The sequence below is a fragment of the Branchiostoma belcheri genome, unplaced genomic scaffold (genome assembly GCF_001625305.1).
Source record: "Branchiostoma belcheri isolate BF01 breed outbred unplaced genomic scaffold, Haploidv18h27 scaffold83, whole genome shotgun sequence".
Lineage (NCBI taxonomy): Eukaryota > Metazoa > Chordata > Leptocardii > Amphioxiformes > Branchiostomatidae > Branchiostoma > Branchiostoma belcheri.
In genome coordinates, this window is record NW_017804498.1 from 1050953 (window position 1) to 1069036 (window position 18084).

At 44.7% G+C, this 18084-nt stretch overlaps 1 pseudogene; it reads right to left on the reverse strand.

Annotated features, from left to right (window-relative positions):
* LOC109486871 overlaps positions 1–17343 on the reverse strand; it is a 19137-nt pseudogene extending 1794 nt beyond the window's left edge.
* Positions 17344–18084: the final 741 nt, after the last annotated feature.

Here is an 18084-nt window from a genome sequence, read left to right on the forward strand (position 1 = left end):
GGGGGGGGGGGGGAACAGTTAGTTATCATCTAGTGTACACCAGACTAACATTGCAAACGCTGACTGAAAAATAGTAAAATTCTGCCAGATAAGGAAAATGATTTGCCAGGGATGTTCTAAGGCTTTATCCGCAGTGGGCACGTTACCTTACCACAGGCTCACTCTCCTACACTGCCGAATTTTGATAACAATAACTCATTAGAAAGGCCTGGTGGAGGCTAGGTACAGACGAAAAGTAATGGCAACGCCATTCGAAAAGTAAGAGAAGAGAATGAAATCAAGTCCATGCAATGTGAAAATGTTATTGTCCAATCAATTCTGTGGGGCATGTGGAGTCTACATTGGCTGGCTGAATCCATTGGCCTCCTTTAACCGCTCGTCCTCTCGTACAGGTCCCCTTGTCCAACGGAAACTGAATTTCTAGTGCTTATCCCAAAAGTGTAGTAAAAACGTTCCCGTGAGACTGAGTCTGGATGTTTTACCGACCTGACTCCTGGTCGCTGAAATGACACCTGTTCCTCCGCACCAGCAGGACGGTAACCCCGGTAACGATGATGATGATCAGGACTGTCGCGGTTACCATGGTGATGAGGAGCACTTGGGAGTCTACAGAAAACCCAGGTTCAGATCAAAGCATTCATTTTAGACTTAAAGGAAATACGTTCTTTATGCCACGCTCAACCAGTGTTCACCCCTAAAGCAGCAAACACATAGATTCGGGACTACTGCGATTTAGAAAAGATTAAATACCTTGTATTTCTATGAGAAACTCCCGCTGATCTGAGCCGAACATGTTGGTTGCCTTGCAGACGTAACTGCCCGCCTGCCCAGCACCGACGTCCCGCACGACCAGAGTGCTTCTCCTGCCCCCAGCCACCGTCGCCTCCCGCACGGTGATGGAGTCATCCTCCGCACCCAAGAAGATCGTCTCTTTACCTGGGGATGTAGCTATCGGCTTTATTCATGTATCTCCATTTTATGAATTTGACATGCCCCAATGGTTATATTGGAAACTTGCTGTCCGGTGTGCATAAACAAGGGAGGACCTAAAGTCTAAGGTCTTCTTCACTACTTCTGTTTGTTTACCAGATTAAGATCACGTAAAACGTACAATTCATGATTTAATTTCGATGTATACATTTTCCCCTGAATTTCAACATTCCCATCGATGATACCAGTGATATCCCCTATATTACCCCTAACCCTATATTGGAACATAGAGGTGTCGGAACACAGGGAACATGCGGCTGTTTCCTGTCGGGAAACTTACCGTTTGAATCCCTCCACACCCACGTGATGACCTCTGGCCGGGGGTCTGATCGGACCTCACACACCAGGGAGGCGTCAGTTCCCTCTGTGACGAACAGGGTCTGGCCGGACCGGCCGAGAACATCGGGTCTTCCTGTCATTGTAAATAACAACAGGGTTATCACTGGTTTGGGTGGCTGAGCTGTGGGTTTATGTGACTGTTTGTCCAGAGTGGGTTGACAGCACGTGGGTGGGGGAGATTAACAGACAGAATGATAGGTCAATAGGTCAACACAGGGAATGGGGTGAGCTTAACGGTCACAAATACCCGAAAGTCGGAAACTTCCGATTTCGTGTTATGGATTTGAGATGGGACTCTTGAATGCGGAAATAAAATGTACGCTATTCAACATGCGCATCAGATCAACCAATGATCGATAACCAGTATGCCATATAGCTCAAACAGAATGCGTTTGAATTTGTATGCAACATTGTATACCGATGACATCAATGAAGGTTTCCCTCTGTACATCCGGGAATCCTCGGCCAGTAGCGACGCATGCGTAGTCCCCTTCTACATCGTACGTAACCTGTGCCAGGACCAGCGGGTTGTTTAAGTAGAAGTTGGTTCCCTTCCGCCGCCATCTGACGATCGGCTGGGGGTTTCCTTCTGCAGTGCAGTCCAGACTGTACCCGTCCTGTCCGTACAGCACCTTCACCTTCTCAGCAAAGGTGTCTTTGATATCCGGAGCGTCTGTAACAAATCGTCAAAAGGGACAGGTCAAAAGATGTGAGAAAAAGTCAACAGACATCTGTCAACGTCCGTGTTTTTTTTGTCCATTGTCTCCGTGAAGTTCCACTGGTAAAATGTATTCATACACAGAAATAACCGAAGCGTTTGGGAGTACAGTGGTATAATTTGAGCTTTGGACAACAGGGTTGTTGTTACAAGGTAAACTGTTATTTCTTTGCCAACATTTTCCTCAGCTTCCACCATACAGTGGTGCATATATTGCCTTACCGAATAGAAGTGGGCTTCTGACAAGACTATATACTACTAGTCTACTGTATCATTTCGCCAAGCCGACTCACACAGAACGTCTAGCGTCGTCCTCGCCAAGCCGTCAGGTAAAACTCCGTTCTCTGCCTTGCAGCGGTACACCCCGGCATCAGACCGCTGGACACTGCTGATCAGTAGGTTATGGCCTCTGGTGTAAAACAAAGAACAGTCAAAACACTATATAAAGCGCACAAACAATGCAATCTGAAAACTCGGTCACTCAATGACTCCTGTTCTGAAACTCCTGTTAGTCTGGTGGCAGAGACCGATAAGCGTGCAATGCGGTCCATACAAAGTTTTTTTGTTGTTTCTATATCTCTGAGGTGTGCTCTTTCAGAATCTGAATGATGCCACTCTGTCATCCTTGGGCAATTCGCACAATATGCAAATTAAGGTGGCCATTACTGAAAATCCAGTTTTCGTCAATATCTCAGTAACTACTCATGGTATCAGAATAATTTTGGTGTCTATCCCCATCTTTTGAGGGATAACGAATTAAATCAAGCCATTTCAGTAAAGTTAGAACCACTATTTTTTGCTAAATATGCAAATTTGGGCCGCGCAATATGCAAATTAGGGCGGCCATTACTGAGAATCTGTTTTTCGTCAATATCTCAGTAACTACTCATGGTATCAGAATAATTTTGGTGTCTATCCCCATGTTTTGAGGGATAACGAATGGAATTAAGCCATTTCAGTAAAGATCAAACCAGTTTTTTTGTGTTGAAATATGCAAATTAAAGCCGCACAATAGGCAAATCAAGGTGGCCATTACTGAAAATCTGTTTTCCGTCTAATATCTCAGTAACTACATATGGTATTATAATATCTTTGGTGTCTTTCCCATGTTTTTTTGGAATAACTATTGAGCATAAGGCCATTTCAGTGGAGATCAAATAGATATTTTTGTGCTTAATTTGCAAATATTTAGGCCGCCATCACTGAAAATCTGTTTTTCGTCAATATCTCAATAAATCTCATGGTATCAACAATAATTTTGATACAATACACATACATTTGTACTATACACATGTTTTGAAGGCTAGATAATCAGAATAAACCATCCCAGTATTAATCACACCAACATTTAATGCAAATTATGCAAAAACTAACCAGTATATAGCATGGGCGCCTGTACCTCTGAACACTGATAGGAATGATAAATGATACAATCTGTTAAAAAAATATATTAGACCCTTCATAAGCCCACACCTGTGCCTTACCAGCGTCTGTGTACAGGCAGAATAAAGCACTAACTTGACGTCCTGAATTTTATGTCAGCGTGGCCCGTGTAGAATTTAAGTCAGAGTTGAATTCTTCTTGATTCCCGGACAGGCCAAAAAAATAGCCCGGTAGCCGCGGGGTGTCCCACGCCTGAAAGTGTCAAAAACATCCGGGAACTACCCGCCAGGGACTTTTTTTTACAATTGGGACCAAAGCTTAACAGATCTCCAAAAAGATGACCGGCGGCCGCTCAAAAGTGCACAGTCCTAATTAAGGCGAAGGATGGGACCCTACCACTGTCTTAGGGGAGGACAAGCTTGCCAGGTGGGCAGATTATACTTTTCAAAAAGTCTTAAACCGCTCAAGCCCTACCTCAGTAGCATTAGTCTTTGATGAACACCTACACCCATTACCTGTTGAGATCGAGGACATCTCCGAAGCTGAAGTCAGTCACCAGGCATGAATGGCATCACTTCAGAGATGCTTAAAGCCAAGGTGACTGTGTTGTGAGATGGATGCTTTTCTGATCGCCATACATCGCAAACGCTTTGATAGAACCATAACCATCTTCCTTAGTACGCCTTCCTTGGAATAAAGACAGGCATTCAACGGCGATCACATGGAAGTGCTGGAGGACTGGAAGAACGGATCAGTAGTTAAGCTGGAGTCACATTTGAAACGGGGACCTGCTCGGCATGTTCTCGGTGTAGACGCTGGCCGGCGTCATGAAGCCGAGCGTACGCCGGCTGTCAGGGTCCCTGTCGGGGCGCTGAGGCGGCTTCTATGTAAAATTCACAAAATTTTGGTCCCCTTGACGACCGGTTTCTGTTAGGGACCCGTCCGGTGCCCAGTCAGTCTTCTGTCAGACCTGTGCGTGATGCGATAGGGTGCCGACTAGCTCTTCAGCTACAGGGTCCCTGGCGGGGTCAAGGGGCGATCCTGGCAGGTCCCAGGCTGGTACGCCTTAATGTCGAGAACAGCACAGTACCCTCTATATTGTCTATAACTACCTTCTTCTGAACAATTCTAGCACAGAACAACACACGTGACTTCAAAATGTTGGACAGGTGTCTGTGCGTGACCCGGCGGCTAGGTTACGGTTTGGTCCGGTGAGGTTACGGGGTCGCTTCGGCGTACCTTGCCCGCCGGGGCCTGAAGCGATTTTAAGTTTGAGTGAAATCAATTTGGCGACGTCGCGGGGCCAAAAATAGGCCGGCAGCCGTCGGGAACCCCGCCTATTGCCTTCCAGGTCCCGTTCCGAATTTGGTAGTGCCAAAACACAGGCCGAAAACGCGCCGAGCGGGCCCCTTTCTTGAATTGTGACATAGGCTTAAAGTGTGTATTCCAAAGAAGGGAAACCTGAATGAATGTGATAAGTTAAGGGGAGTGACAATTCTTTTTTATACCAGTGAAGGTGTATGCCAAATGCCTCCTGAACCGCATGAGAGATGCAGTAGGCAAGGTCCTCTGGGAGCTGCCAGCAACAAGCTAGCTTTCGCTCAAAGAGATCCTATGCTGAGCAGATCTTCACCCTGCGGTGGAGGAAATGTGCTGAACTGCAAACCCCTTTAGCTATCAGATTCATTGATTTCTGCAAGGCGTTTGATAGCATCTAAAGTCCCTCTTTATCATGTACAGTTATGGACTGCCAAGTAAACTTATGTATACAGTTAAACAGATATACTGAAACTCGAAGTGTTGTGTACGGACGGTTGAAGGAATCTAGATACAGCGGGTGGTTTGAAGACGGATCCTCCAAGGTTGTGTCCTGTCACAGATCCTCTTTCCCGTGGCTATCGACTGGGTACTTGGGAAGCAACAGGAGAAAAGGGCCGGGGGTAAAGTGGGTTCCAGAGACAAAGTTCGCCGACCTTGACTTTGCAGACGACATTGCGACATAGCGGAAAACACCAGAGATCTCCAACCCCTAGTGACCAACATATAGTCCGTCTGCAGACAGCATTGGGCTCAGCATCAGGGCCAAAAGCAATTAACATGCTGATAGGGACACACGCTCCTCTTAGAAGTGTGACCATTGACGAGAACAAATTGAAAGTGGCGGAGAACTTCACCTACCTTGGGAGCTCCACCAACAACAAAGGACAGATGGACAATGAGCTAGACTGTAGACTTGGAAAGGCCTCAGCAGCCTTCAACCAGCTTGGCTTTGAAACCTACTATGTGGAAATCAGCCAAGAAAAGAGACTGGAATCACTGGATGCTTCTGATAGTGAATGCGTGAGGAAGATCTTAAGCATCATGCGGCAGGACTTCATACCCAACTCAGATATATGAGCCAGAGCTAACCAACAGCCAGTGTCTACAATCATACGCAAGCGGCGTTTCATGCTAGAAGACGTCTGCCATCTAGACTTAAGTAAACTTAGAATTGTCTTTCAATATTGAACAGGTTTTGGGTCAGATAAACTATACCAAGGCATGTGCGTTTGCATGGAACATGGGTCGGAATTAGGACCCCTCCTTGCTGGCAGCCAGGTGCGTCAATAACAGACAAGGCCCAAATTTGCATATGTAGCAAAAAGTAGTGGTTCTATCTTTACTGAAATGGCTTAATTTAGTTCGTTATCCCTCAAAAGATGGGGATAGACACCAAAATTATTCTGATACCATGAGTAGTTACTGAGATATTGACGAAAACTGGATTTTTCAGTAATGGCCGCCCTTATTTGCATATTGCGCGGCCCAAATTTGCATATTTAGCAAAAAGTAGTGGTTCTATCTTTACTGAAATGGCTTGATTTAATTCGTTATCCCTCAAAAGATGGGGATAGACACCAAGATTATTCTGATACCATGAGTAGTTACTGAGATATTGACGAAAACTGGATTTTCAGTAATGGCCACCTTAATTTGCATATTGTGCGAATTGCCCAAGGATGACAGAGTGGCATCATTCAGATTCTGAAAGAGCACACCTCAGAGATATAGAAACAACAAAAAAACTTTGTATGGACCGCATTGCAAGGTTCTCCAAAAATCGGGGGTTTGGCAACCGGACTATGTGGAAAAATCCTCTTACCTAACCTCCCCCCGAACCAGAGAGGCCTCCCCTAGCTTCTGCCAGGTGACCACGGCGGGCGGGTTGCTGCTCACCAAACAGGTCAGGTTGACGGAGTGTCCCGCCTTGACTCGAATTGACGTCACCAAGACACGAACTTCAGGTGGAACTGTATAAGAGAAAAAGACCATTGACGCTCAGGCATCAGCATACAACTAGGATACAGTATATTTGTGCTTCCATGACTCCTACGGAAAACTACGTCTGTACTGATGACGCGATAACGAAGGTTACAGGGCGCCTGTCAACTCACACTGCACGGAGAGGATTTTGGAGGCAGTTTTGGGTTCCACGAGAGTCGGGAGGCCCTGGTCGGCTCGGCAGGAGAAGTTGGCACCGTTGTCCCAGCGGGAGACGAACGGGATGGCCAGGCTCAGCGACACTTCGTTGGTCTGTGGCGACGTGTTGTGTGCAGACTCCGGCAATCTGGGGATTGGTTCATACAAACGCATTCGTCAATGGTACAAATCAACGTTTATTTCACAACTGTAACAGGTAAACTATAAGGCAAAGCGTTGTATAAGTCTACTAACTAGTTACAGTACAATCTGCGCGTAGATCCTAAGCCATACAATATCGATATAAGACGCAATGCATCAACCGACGTGTTCGATCAGAAAAGTACTTCTGCAACGCAACTTGCTTATAAATAACGACACAAAGACAAGATCTGCATCATGTAATCTCCCCTAATTTGACGAGTTACCTGAATGGTACCGTGCCGTTGTACCAGGTGAGGCGGGGTGGCGGGCGACCCCCTACCGCGCGGCAGGTGAGTGTGAGCCCCTGCCCGGCACTGCGTGGTCTTTCATTGCCCACGATGTCGGGCGGACCCGAAAGGGGCTCTGGAGAAGATGGGTTAATAATCAAAGTAGTCAATTATACAAAGTGCCGATTGAATGAGGTATCTGAATGGATATGATAGTCGCAAATATTCACTGCAGTAATGATTTGTATATATTTTCGGGCTGCACCACGTGTGTGTGCCATCCAACGCACAACATCGAGGTGGTTTTGCCGTTGTTCAAAACTAAAGAAGAATTCCTAGAAGATTCCGACCTCATCTTTGCGATGGTATACGAACTTACCGACAACTGTCAGCTTGACATCCGGCACAGGTGGAAGCGGGAAGGTCCTGCACCTGTACATACCCTCGTCCTCTGGGCGGGTGCGGCGGATCTGCAGATCATAGTCTCCCCGCGAGGTGTCGCCCACAACACGGTGCCGTGGATACTCAGCTGCAACTGTTGTTCCCTGCGAGATGTGTTGCAAATTCGGTGGACCAAACCATTCCACGATGCTGGAGGGGCCCAGACTGTTGAAGGAACACCGAATGGTTGCTGTTTGTCCTCTGAGGACTGCGGTCGGTTCCGGCTTTACTCGGTAGACGGCGCTGTGAACTGTTTAAAAAAAATAAAGCATGCAGAAAACCATTCAGTACCAAGGAGAAAAACAGTCCACCGTACAACTTATCCAGGCCTCTCCATCTTTCCATTACAATGTCGTAATACTAGTAAGCTTATGTTTATGACACATTCTATAGTCATATCTGTCATTGGTAATATGCCACAATACAATATCTATTTCAAACTATTCTCCGCGAAAAAAGTTGAAATGATGTGAAGGCGAAAAATATTTTTTCGTAATACGTTGATAGTAAGCGCGTTGAACTGAAACAACCACTTTCCTGACGTTGTTTACTACGGAAGTGAGTACTTGATAGCCATAAGCCACGTTACATGTTCCCACTAATGACAGACTTGTCTCGCCTGATGACAGCTCTCCAGCAGGCCCTTCGTTTTCCATCAATCAGGCTAATTAGTGCCAGAGTGTTGTGTTGCACTGCTGTCACTTGAAGGCGATGTGGTTAGAATTACAAACACACCGTACACGTACTGTGGCACGTACGCCTCATGCGCCTTTCAAATGGATTTCTTGTCACCTCCGGGCACGGAGGTATCATCTTGCGTGTGTTTGCTTGACAGCAACAATGTGTATTTGGATGCAGTAAAGTTGAAGGGAGGCATTTGGTTACCGCAGACTGTCTTTAAGGTCAAGTTGGGAGTAAGTGATGGCCCCATCCATTCACGTCAACCCTTTTATAGTTTGTTAACAACAAGACCTTATACTTTTGTCTTACTAGGTCCGTTACAAATACGCCAGACAATTTCTTTGGTCGTGCCAAAAAATTCACAAAAACTCTAAGTACTTCCCAGAGGTTTCAAAATTCTTGCTGTGCATGTATAGAGAGTGTATGTAGACACTCCACACCAAGTCGTTTATTGAGCCGAAATATTTGGTCATATTTGCCTATCCATCAAATACACAGGTGTCGACATCCCATCACAACGACTTTACGTACAATCAGTCCACAAAGACCCCTGAGGTACGGAGCCTTTTTACACACTACACTCAGAAGATCAAGTGAACTTTTGATTCCCCCATAGATCAGGAATTAGAAACTACAATATCTGATAGTTAAGAAACTTTGATATATGACAACAAGAAGGAATGCTCAGAGATCGATAATGTGTTAGAAGTAACATTAAGCATCTGGCATAAAGACATGCCCCCACTGATATACATTCGGTACTACATGGGGACTATTTGGCGCTGGTTTCATGATTTATTAATACTTTTAAGGGATCATATGGACCCTATCTACACACGATGGTAAATTGCTTACTTGCGGGGAAGCTTTCATGTTAGCCATCCCCCCACTTTTACACAAACCCCATCTCGCAGATTTACGACCGAAGTGCTGAAAATTTGTCACGGGTACATTTGGATGGGAGGAAAATATGGAAGATATTTTGTACAAGTGTCATCATCCAAAAAGGGCAGACCTGGAGATTTATGTTCAACTGTGGTAAAAGCCGCTGGAGGGAACAACGATGGCACATTTAGCACTGTAGATCTGATGTCCCAGTATACACCACGCATATGTTTTCCGCTTGTTGCTATAGAAGTTGAGTAGTAGGTAATCACATGAGACTGATGGCGCGCGTCAGGACTTCGTGTCTCTGCACATCTTTAGGACGTAACAAGTCAACACAACAGAATAATCACCGAGCTGTAGTCATATCAGATGAAGATGACTGATACATAACGTTAGATGTATGAAGATGAGCGGGGCAGAGGGGGGATAGCGCAATATTAAATATGGAGGAAATTAGGAACAACCGCAATGTTCCAGGTGTGGAGAAACAATTCGTGGGGTACTGCCATAAAAAGTTTCTGTACCTACAGTATAATAGTTGAAAAATTAGGCAATACCGTCTGTGACATCCGGTAATCACCTTCGCCGCACGGCAAATTGAATTGCGGTGGCTACACCTCAGGTGGTGCCTCCGTGCTCCGACCCGAGCACACATCCAGACGCTTGTAATTCGATTTTTGGTCTCATGTATATGTAATAGCAACCCCTCGGAACAATATTGACATGAATGTATTAAAAAAGAGCAGGATGCATGTTGTTGCATGAGAGCAGACAATGGTAACTTCCTACAGGCACCTCCCAGAAACAGTTTTGTGTTAGGTTTGCCGTCTTCTTTGTCTTTACAATCATAGCCTCGCCTTTCCATTTGTGCATTTCTCCGTGTGTTTTGATCATGAAAGAAGTAGTAAAAGCTCCAAACGGTCATAGATTTGCTTTCTTTTTGTCCGTAACAAGCTAAGATAAATGATAAGGGATAATGATAAGGGATACATCGATGAAGGTCAGACATCCAGGTGATGAGATGCACAATAAACTGTACTGTTACTCAAGCAACTGGATAAGTTTTGAAAACTGTCAGACATTTCAAATTGCACTGCATTACTTTTCTTCCGTTGTTAACTGTTAATTGGCGTGTGTTAGTCAGCGTCTAACTATGGTGAGAGCTCTGGAGAACTTTACATGACTCTGGCGCCGAGGAGTTGGCCTATGCAGGCCCTGGACTGAACAGTCTGGCACCAAGGCTAAAACTCCCCATACCTGTAGAATCGTAGCTCTTGGCAGCTTTTATACCATTTAGATCGATCTAACAGCAGTGAGTCTATGATTCACGGCAAACACGAGCACTTTACTACAAACAAATGTGCGTTATTTCATCGCAGTCATCTGTATTGCCCATTGCACACAATCTAGCTGTCGTCCTACACTTTAGCTACATCAATCTGGGCCTTTCAGGACGCTCTCTACCCGCGGGTAGAACCGTTTATGAACCGTTCTCTCCTGGACGTACTGATCGGTGAGAATGACATATGTGGTGCTGTACTTTTGGATAAAACCTGCCCGGGACTGGAATAAGGGCACAAAGAAGCCCCGCGTCTGTAATTGATGCACGAGAAAGTTAAGAGGTATACGGCAGCCGCGTAACTCACTTGCTAGTATGAATGTTTAAAACTTTCTCTAACCTATGCCTCGTATGGATTTTTATTAGATCTAGCCTCTTTCAACTGTGAAAGTTCCCACCACGTGATGCCAGACAAGTTATTGTGTTGTATCAGCTTATCAGCAGTAACATTCGCCATATATCTATCCATAGCCTGCGGGCGCGGTAAAAACCATTAGCCCGATGACTGTGGCATATGCCGGCATGTCAGGGATATTTATGTGGGTCAGAAGAGGAGAAAATTCAGGTCAACTCAACTTTCACGGGCGGGAAAACCACCATTTCCTGACATTCCCCTTTCTGCTCCTTTCTCGAGTGTTCATGCATACAAAGGCTTGCATATTTATGTATATTTATGCATACTTTGCCTACATTAGGAGCAAAATTACTATCCAGTCCTTTTATACTATATTTAGAGTAAGACAATCATGACTCCTCCTTGCTCCACAGAAAGTAGCAAAGCAAACGTATCAGTACATTCTCCATCAAGGATATGGAGATATAGTGGAAGAAGATGTAATTGCCTGCGTTGCCTTGTGTGAATGGGCGTGCTGACCCAACATCAAAGTGCAAGTAACTTGTGTAATGGCACAAAGATGGTGTAAGGTGTGACTCACCAGATACACAAGGGATATTTCATAATTGTTAAGGCTGGTGCATGCAACCTTATGTGCTCCCCATCTAAGCTGAAGTATATCACAAAGCAATTTCACTGGTATGACGAATTCTAACTATAATCTACTCCTATAACCTAGCCTATCTTACTATTGCTAAACAGGGCTAGGGCGAGACTTCAGGAAATGTGCATGCATATATTGCCCTTCGGTACTCTTAGGAGGTAAGATTTCATCTCGTGCAGCAATTGCTGTGATGTCGCCCACTTCACATTGAAGGGTGACATCTTGTGTAGGTCACATTGTAATGTTACCCGATAGCACTCCTGACAGAGGGGAGGGAGATGATATTACGCGAAGACTGTTTAATAATTCAGCGTCAAATTAATATCTCACCAGTACGGTCGTTTGTTGCAACAGTGACGCGAGCGTGTAGCGATCGAGTCGCGAGTCGACAGCGGTTGACTGACAGTTCTATAGTGTTTACTGCGTGATCAAGGAAGTCCCACTGTGAGCTAATTGGAAACACTTTGCTGATAAGTACATACATTGGAAAGCTCCATTTCACAAAGTGAATGAAAGGGACACGTTTAATCATTGACAACAAAATATAGCGAGATTAGATCCTGGTGTGAGAGATACTCCCATGGCTGGTTAGTTCCGGTGGCGGTAACCTAACGTCCGAAAAGACGGATGGCCCACGGTGATATTTCATTAGTGTACACGCGCAAGCATATCAAGGATAGTCTACAAACATATCAAGGATGCCAAGACCAGCTGACCCGAGTACCATTTTGCGTGTACGGTGCTGAGCGAACAGATAGTCTAACTTTACATCTAGGGATGGAGGATACGTGTCCTGGCTTGTCCTTGCACGTACATTCGAATCCCAGCAAATGTTTTGTTTATTTGTTGCCCCTGTGTACGGTTATTTTTGTGTGTTTGCCTGTTTGTGTACTTGTTTGTGTCTGTAGTTGTTTGAATAATGTAGAGTGAAACGATGCGAGGGGGTAATGCTGTAACCGCAGACTGACAGGAAGGTTGGGTTGGAGGTCAAAATGATCCTCCCACAGGCTGGCAGGAAGCGAATGGTACTAAGGTCGGCTTATTTTCTGTCGTCTGGTCCTCCTATATCTATATAGTTATGGAAGCCAGAAATACGCAATAATGAATAGAACAAAAAAAATTACTCTAAATACTTCACAGAGGTGTAAAATGTTCGATTTCTTGTTTTGAATAGTCGCAATGTACTGATTTATCTTACATGAGGCAGGCCAGAGTTGGCTAGCGCTTTCCACTGTATTCCGGAAATGCTTGCGCCATAACATCAGTAACGTCAGGATGTAACGATCTATATTGCTTTATTCATGACTTACCCCCACAGAGAAAATTGTCACATCCATAGATGGGGGAATAACTAATGAATTTTCATCTTGTAATGAAAACAATATACAATACCTCGTTTAGTAAAATCCTGACTACCAACATCAAGCAGAGAGCGGCCATCATAACCCGTAACCTGAAGTTATTCTCGTCGATAACATTATGTGGATGACTGCTTAATAGATTACACAAAGTATATATAAGCTGCCTGAAATAAAAAGTAATGTTGTTAAGATAAGAGACTTAACGCAGTGGTGGTTACAGACCCCAGTCACGTTTGAGTTAACTCTCCGGTGTTTTGTCTGGTATCGCCTGAGATCCCTGTAAAAATTTCATTACTTCTATGTCGGCATAAAGCGCTGACACATGGCGCTGTCGGTGATTTCGTTTCCTAAATTATTTAATCGATGTCCCCTTCCGATGCCACCCGTCAGGCGATAAGTGCCCTTGTATCGAGATCCATCGAAGCTTGAGTTTCAGCCGGCGTGCCCGAGGCCTATCCAATATCGTGACTCAACAATATACTTTTTGTGATGTTGCCGTGTCTGTACACAACAGATAACTAATTACACAATCACGGAGGCATCTAGACTGTGTAATTTGGGTCTTACTGAAGTAATGACGTTAGGGTTGGTGGATTACGGTGAGTGGATGGAAGCTGATAGAACAGAGTAACCGGGGACAGGTGGATCCTGTTCTTCTGATGCCGGAGGGTGTGGGGACGCGTCAGGTTACTAGTATCCTACAGTCAGATGGAAGTGGGAGGGATTATTTTGTAGCCATGTGACACGGACGTTATTACTTGGCATCACTCTCATTAGGCTGAGGTCACATTTCCAAACCGGCAGTCCTGAGAACGAAAAGTATGATATCAAAACACAAAGACATCAAAACACAAATGATTTATTTGTTTATTGTTTAATGTTTATTGTTTAAATGAGTTGTGAGCACTATCTGTATATATTCTTGATATGAATTGTTTACTTTTTCGTTCAAGTCGGGCCCCGGCTTGGAAATGTGACCTCAGCACTACTCAACGATGTGTGTGAGAGTTCAACCGGTATGCGAGAGGCTCATCAGCTTGGCGGAACTACGAGTCTGGAACTACCAATATATTTGTTTCCATCTGTAATGCATTATGAAATCTAATGCATTAGAAAGTTCTTGGTCCGTCAACACCCTTTCTTGCCCCCTTTCCTCACAGATCTCAGCGGTGTTTCCCAGTGAACCCACTGACTTGAGTGTGAAGCCGCGCGTTCCAGTTTCCCCGGCACACTTGACAATTGCTTCTCGATTATATTCCACTTTCGCGTGCGCAGATGGGAAATAACTACCGAAAAACTGCTGATTTTGTATCCAGTGAATGCCCCGTGAACCCATCAATACGCCACCACGGTCTTTAGCGCGACTGTAATGGTGTTAACACAACTCGGGCATGCCTTTACTATACCACAGATGGGTCTGTAGCTGCCAGTACACGGCAGACATGGGTGCACTTCCGAATTTGGCTACAAAAATACGTGCATCTTACATCAGGATATGACATGCATGGGTGCAGTCACTACATAAAACGTTTGAAACATTCATAGAGCGCGGAGATATGTATAAGTGACGCTTTCAAGACACATAGTTACCTGAATCTACATTTTTCAGAGGTGTATTTTGTTGGGGTAACTGACGAAACGGTTACACTGTGCGACCATGCTTTCAGTCTGAGGGTTCCTCAGATTACGCGCGTCACGGGAGGGGAGGGGTCGTCTCTTGCATAAACGATAATTATACGAGAATTCCTATATGCGCTTGAAAAAAACAAGTGGGCAAATTACCTCTTGTAACCGAAGGTGATTAAACCTCCTTGTTGTGACCTATTAAGACAATTAAAACACTCTCTCGTTTTAGATAGTTGAAAACGTACATTGTTTTCAACCGCAGACCTAATTCTGATCAACCCAGCTCCGCCGATGATGTTAGAATTTAAAATCATGTTGTTAATTGGCACGTTGAGCGCTGCAGAATCTATAAGAGCCGCTCTCTTGAGACTTGGAGGATCTACAGATGGAAAGAATCGATTCCAGGAAGCCTAAACAGATGTTTCCCTGGAATTTGGGTCCATAGGATTAGTGGTTTCTCTAGCTAGAGGAGTTTGGTAAAGCGAAAGGGATGAATAAATCGTTCAGCATCTGATATATTAGGAGGAGCGCGTCGCCCAGGGGTTTAATTGTGAAGAGATAGCGCAGATCGATTCTGACATATTGGATTCTTGGAATAAAGTATTTCTGCGAGGACTGTGCGATGATAACAGTGTGTGCGCACCTTGTGATAATGTTTCGAAATGTATTTTACGTTCTATATCAAGTTTTGCATGTTATTGTAACTACTAGTAGTAACTAGATTGCAATTGTCTGAAATTCGGTGATGATGCAATGGTATAGCTCTGAATACGTATAAAACATCAAACAACAAAGTATCGCATCCAGGCGAAAATAAATGATAGAGCGCCACACATATCCTCACTTCTTCACTACTTCTAGATACACTATACTGAATACTGAATTTGATATCACGAGCTTCCCCGTGAAGTTGCCACCGCTAGCTTTTGCATGTCTGAATATGTAAATACGCATCACTGCACAGAGAAGGTCGCAAAACCCCCTGACTCTTTCTACATCCCTTCTGGTACAGTATTGCACCAAGGGCTTACTTTCAGCAATTCTTTATTAGTGAAAAAGTCCGTGTCTTTGACAACGAATCTGGAAGATTGCCTGGCCCTTGGATTACACATAATACATGCGGATGTTTGTACATTATAAGTATCCTTTTTAAGTCTTGCAAGCTTGTAAATATGGTCTGTAGTTTTACATTATCAATGGCATTTCTTTCTGTGTGGTCACTGAATATACTGCCCTTGAGTACATTCATAAATAGTGCATCAATGCTTTCGGTTGTGCTCTTTTTGACAGTAGAAAATTTCCGCGCAAGACATCTAAACAAATAATGCACAAATGTGTGTCGGTTGTTGGAAGTTATGTGTAACCTCTGTATTCTTCCGTGCACAAGAAACAGAATTCTGATTAATGAATTTGTTTTTTGTTTTCCATCAAGTGGATAGAACGTGTCATGTGAATTGCTACCCTGTAGTGATGTGATTACGGAAACATGCAGACAGGACCCGGGGGACCGTGTCTAACCAAGTTTTACAAATTCTGATCGTGTTTCTGTGCATAAATGAATACAAGTTAATGTAAAAATCCAATCACACGCCAGACTACTTTATATCAAAGGAATGCTACAGTCTGTTCGTTAGTATTTCTCCCAGCAGCGGGGCTGATGATGGCAGCATGGATTCATCGTCTCAGATGGATATTTGACACAAAAGTAGAAATACGTAAGGATCAATAGCCCAATATTCTACATATATGCAGGTACCTGATGAGTGTAATCGTCACATATGCAATAGATACAGCAGCGTATAACGACGTTTCGCACATTCCACCTACGAGGAAACGATATTGTTGCCCCGAACAATAAGCAGGGCTGTAAGTCAAATTAGACCTGGCATTAACTTTACACGCGTGGCGTGTGCTAATTAGAACCATTTTTCACGGAGTACCTTTTAATGAGAAACATTCCTGCCCCGAACTCCATCCATCACACTCACGCTGTGCCGAATCGGGGTTTCAGATGCGGAGCTTAATTGGTTTTGGGAGTGCCAGAGGCTGCGGCAGTAATTGCCGACATTGGCAGTTTAAAAGAACTGCCAGCCTTACATCGATTCCAACAAACTCACCCGGAAGGCCTGGCCTAGTCCCAGAAGAAATACGGACAGTATTTTCCATCAAGGGTTACTTTCCATCACCTGAGTCAATCCATCTGGATACTCTTCTACGTTTCTAAGTAGGTCAAAGATAGCTAAAGTCGCCGCGTTACAACAATGCCTTGGACCACGATGACTGCGTCGACCATGTTTCAATTCCCTTTTTCTTCCACGACTACCCGCACCAGTACAGTAGTATTTCGGTTGCCTAAATCTCTCATCCTATTTTCTAAGTTTCTTCCCCGTCTTTTTTATACTCAATGCTTCCACCCAGTCGGCATTTCTTGAGATGCTTTGGCTCTCCTGAGTCCCCTTGGTCCTTCTATTTCACCTTCCACTGCCTATTTTGCCTTACTTTCACATGTTCTAATGTCTGTGAGAACACCGTACCTTTCAGCACCCCGGACAGCACCAGCAGTAGGACCGTGGTGGTTGCCATGGACGGCCCGGGAACTGGAGTCATCCCGTCGGCTCTTCACACCCGTGACGTCCAAAAACACCTCGCCCTGCTGTTCTACTGCCGAGCTGAAAACCCTAGGATCGGAGCTGGGATTCCTGGAGGTGAGAGAACCAAGAGGAGACCAATCAGTGCGTAAGGAACTACCGATCGAAGCGCATATCAAAGTTAAGGTGCGAATCAATGAAAGGTCGGAATATGTTACGAACGGCAGCTCCGACTCTTGGTTGGTGGAGTTTTCAGCTTAAGGTATGAATCAGGCTTATGTTAGAGACCAGAACAGCCATAAACGCAGTAGGGCTACTGGCAAATTATATCGATTCCTTAAATGCTTATTGGTTGCATTTATTCATTCATTTTACGCACAGAAATTGTTTGCACGCATTAAAGTTAGCGGTGTGGTTTACGGACACTTTCTAGTATATGTAGTGAAACTGACTGGCGATTCGACGCATGGAAAACTATGTCTATGTTAGAACAGTTTGATACATCCACGGCATTCACAAAGAACCAGGAGTGAGATGGACACATTGTCTTTCCCATAAAATGTCAATACACGGGTGTGCGACAATATTCCAAACGTTGCTTTTCAAAGCTAGCTGGTAGAATATGCAATGGTTCTTGTCCATGGCCATTTTGCTATGTAAAATTGCCCCTCCCAGAACTCCGTTGGATGTGACGTGCCCGACTTGTGGACCGATGATAGATGTGTTTGTTAGCGGGCTGAGGCAGGCTACAGCCGGGAGCGGAGGTACACAGGATCAATGGGACCTGCTGATAACGCGGCCTTTTCACACCAGCGCAGTGGAGGTCATGTAAATTTCAGGCG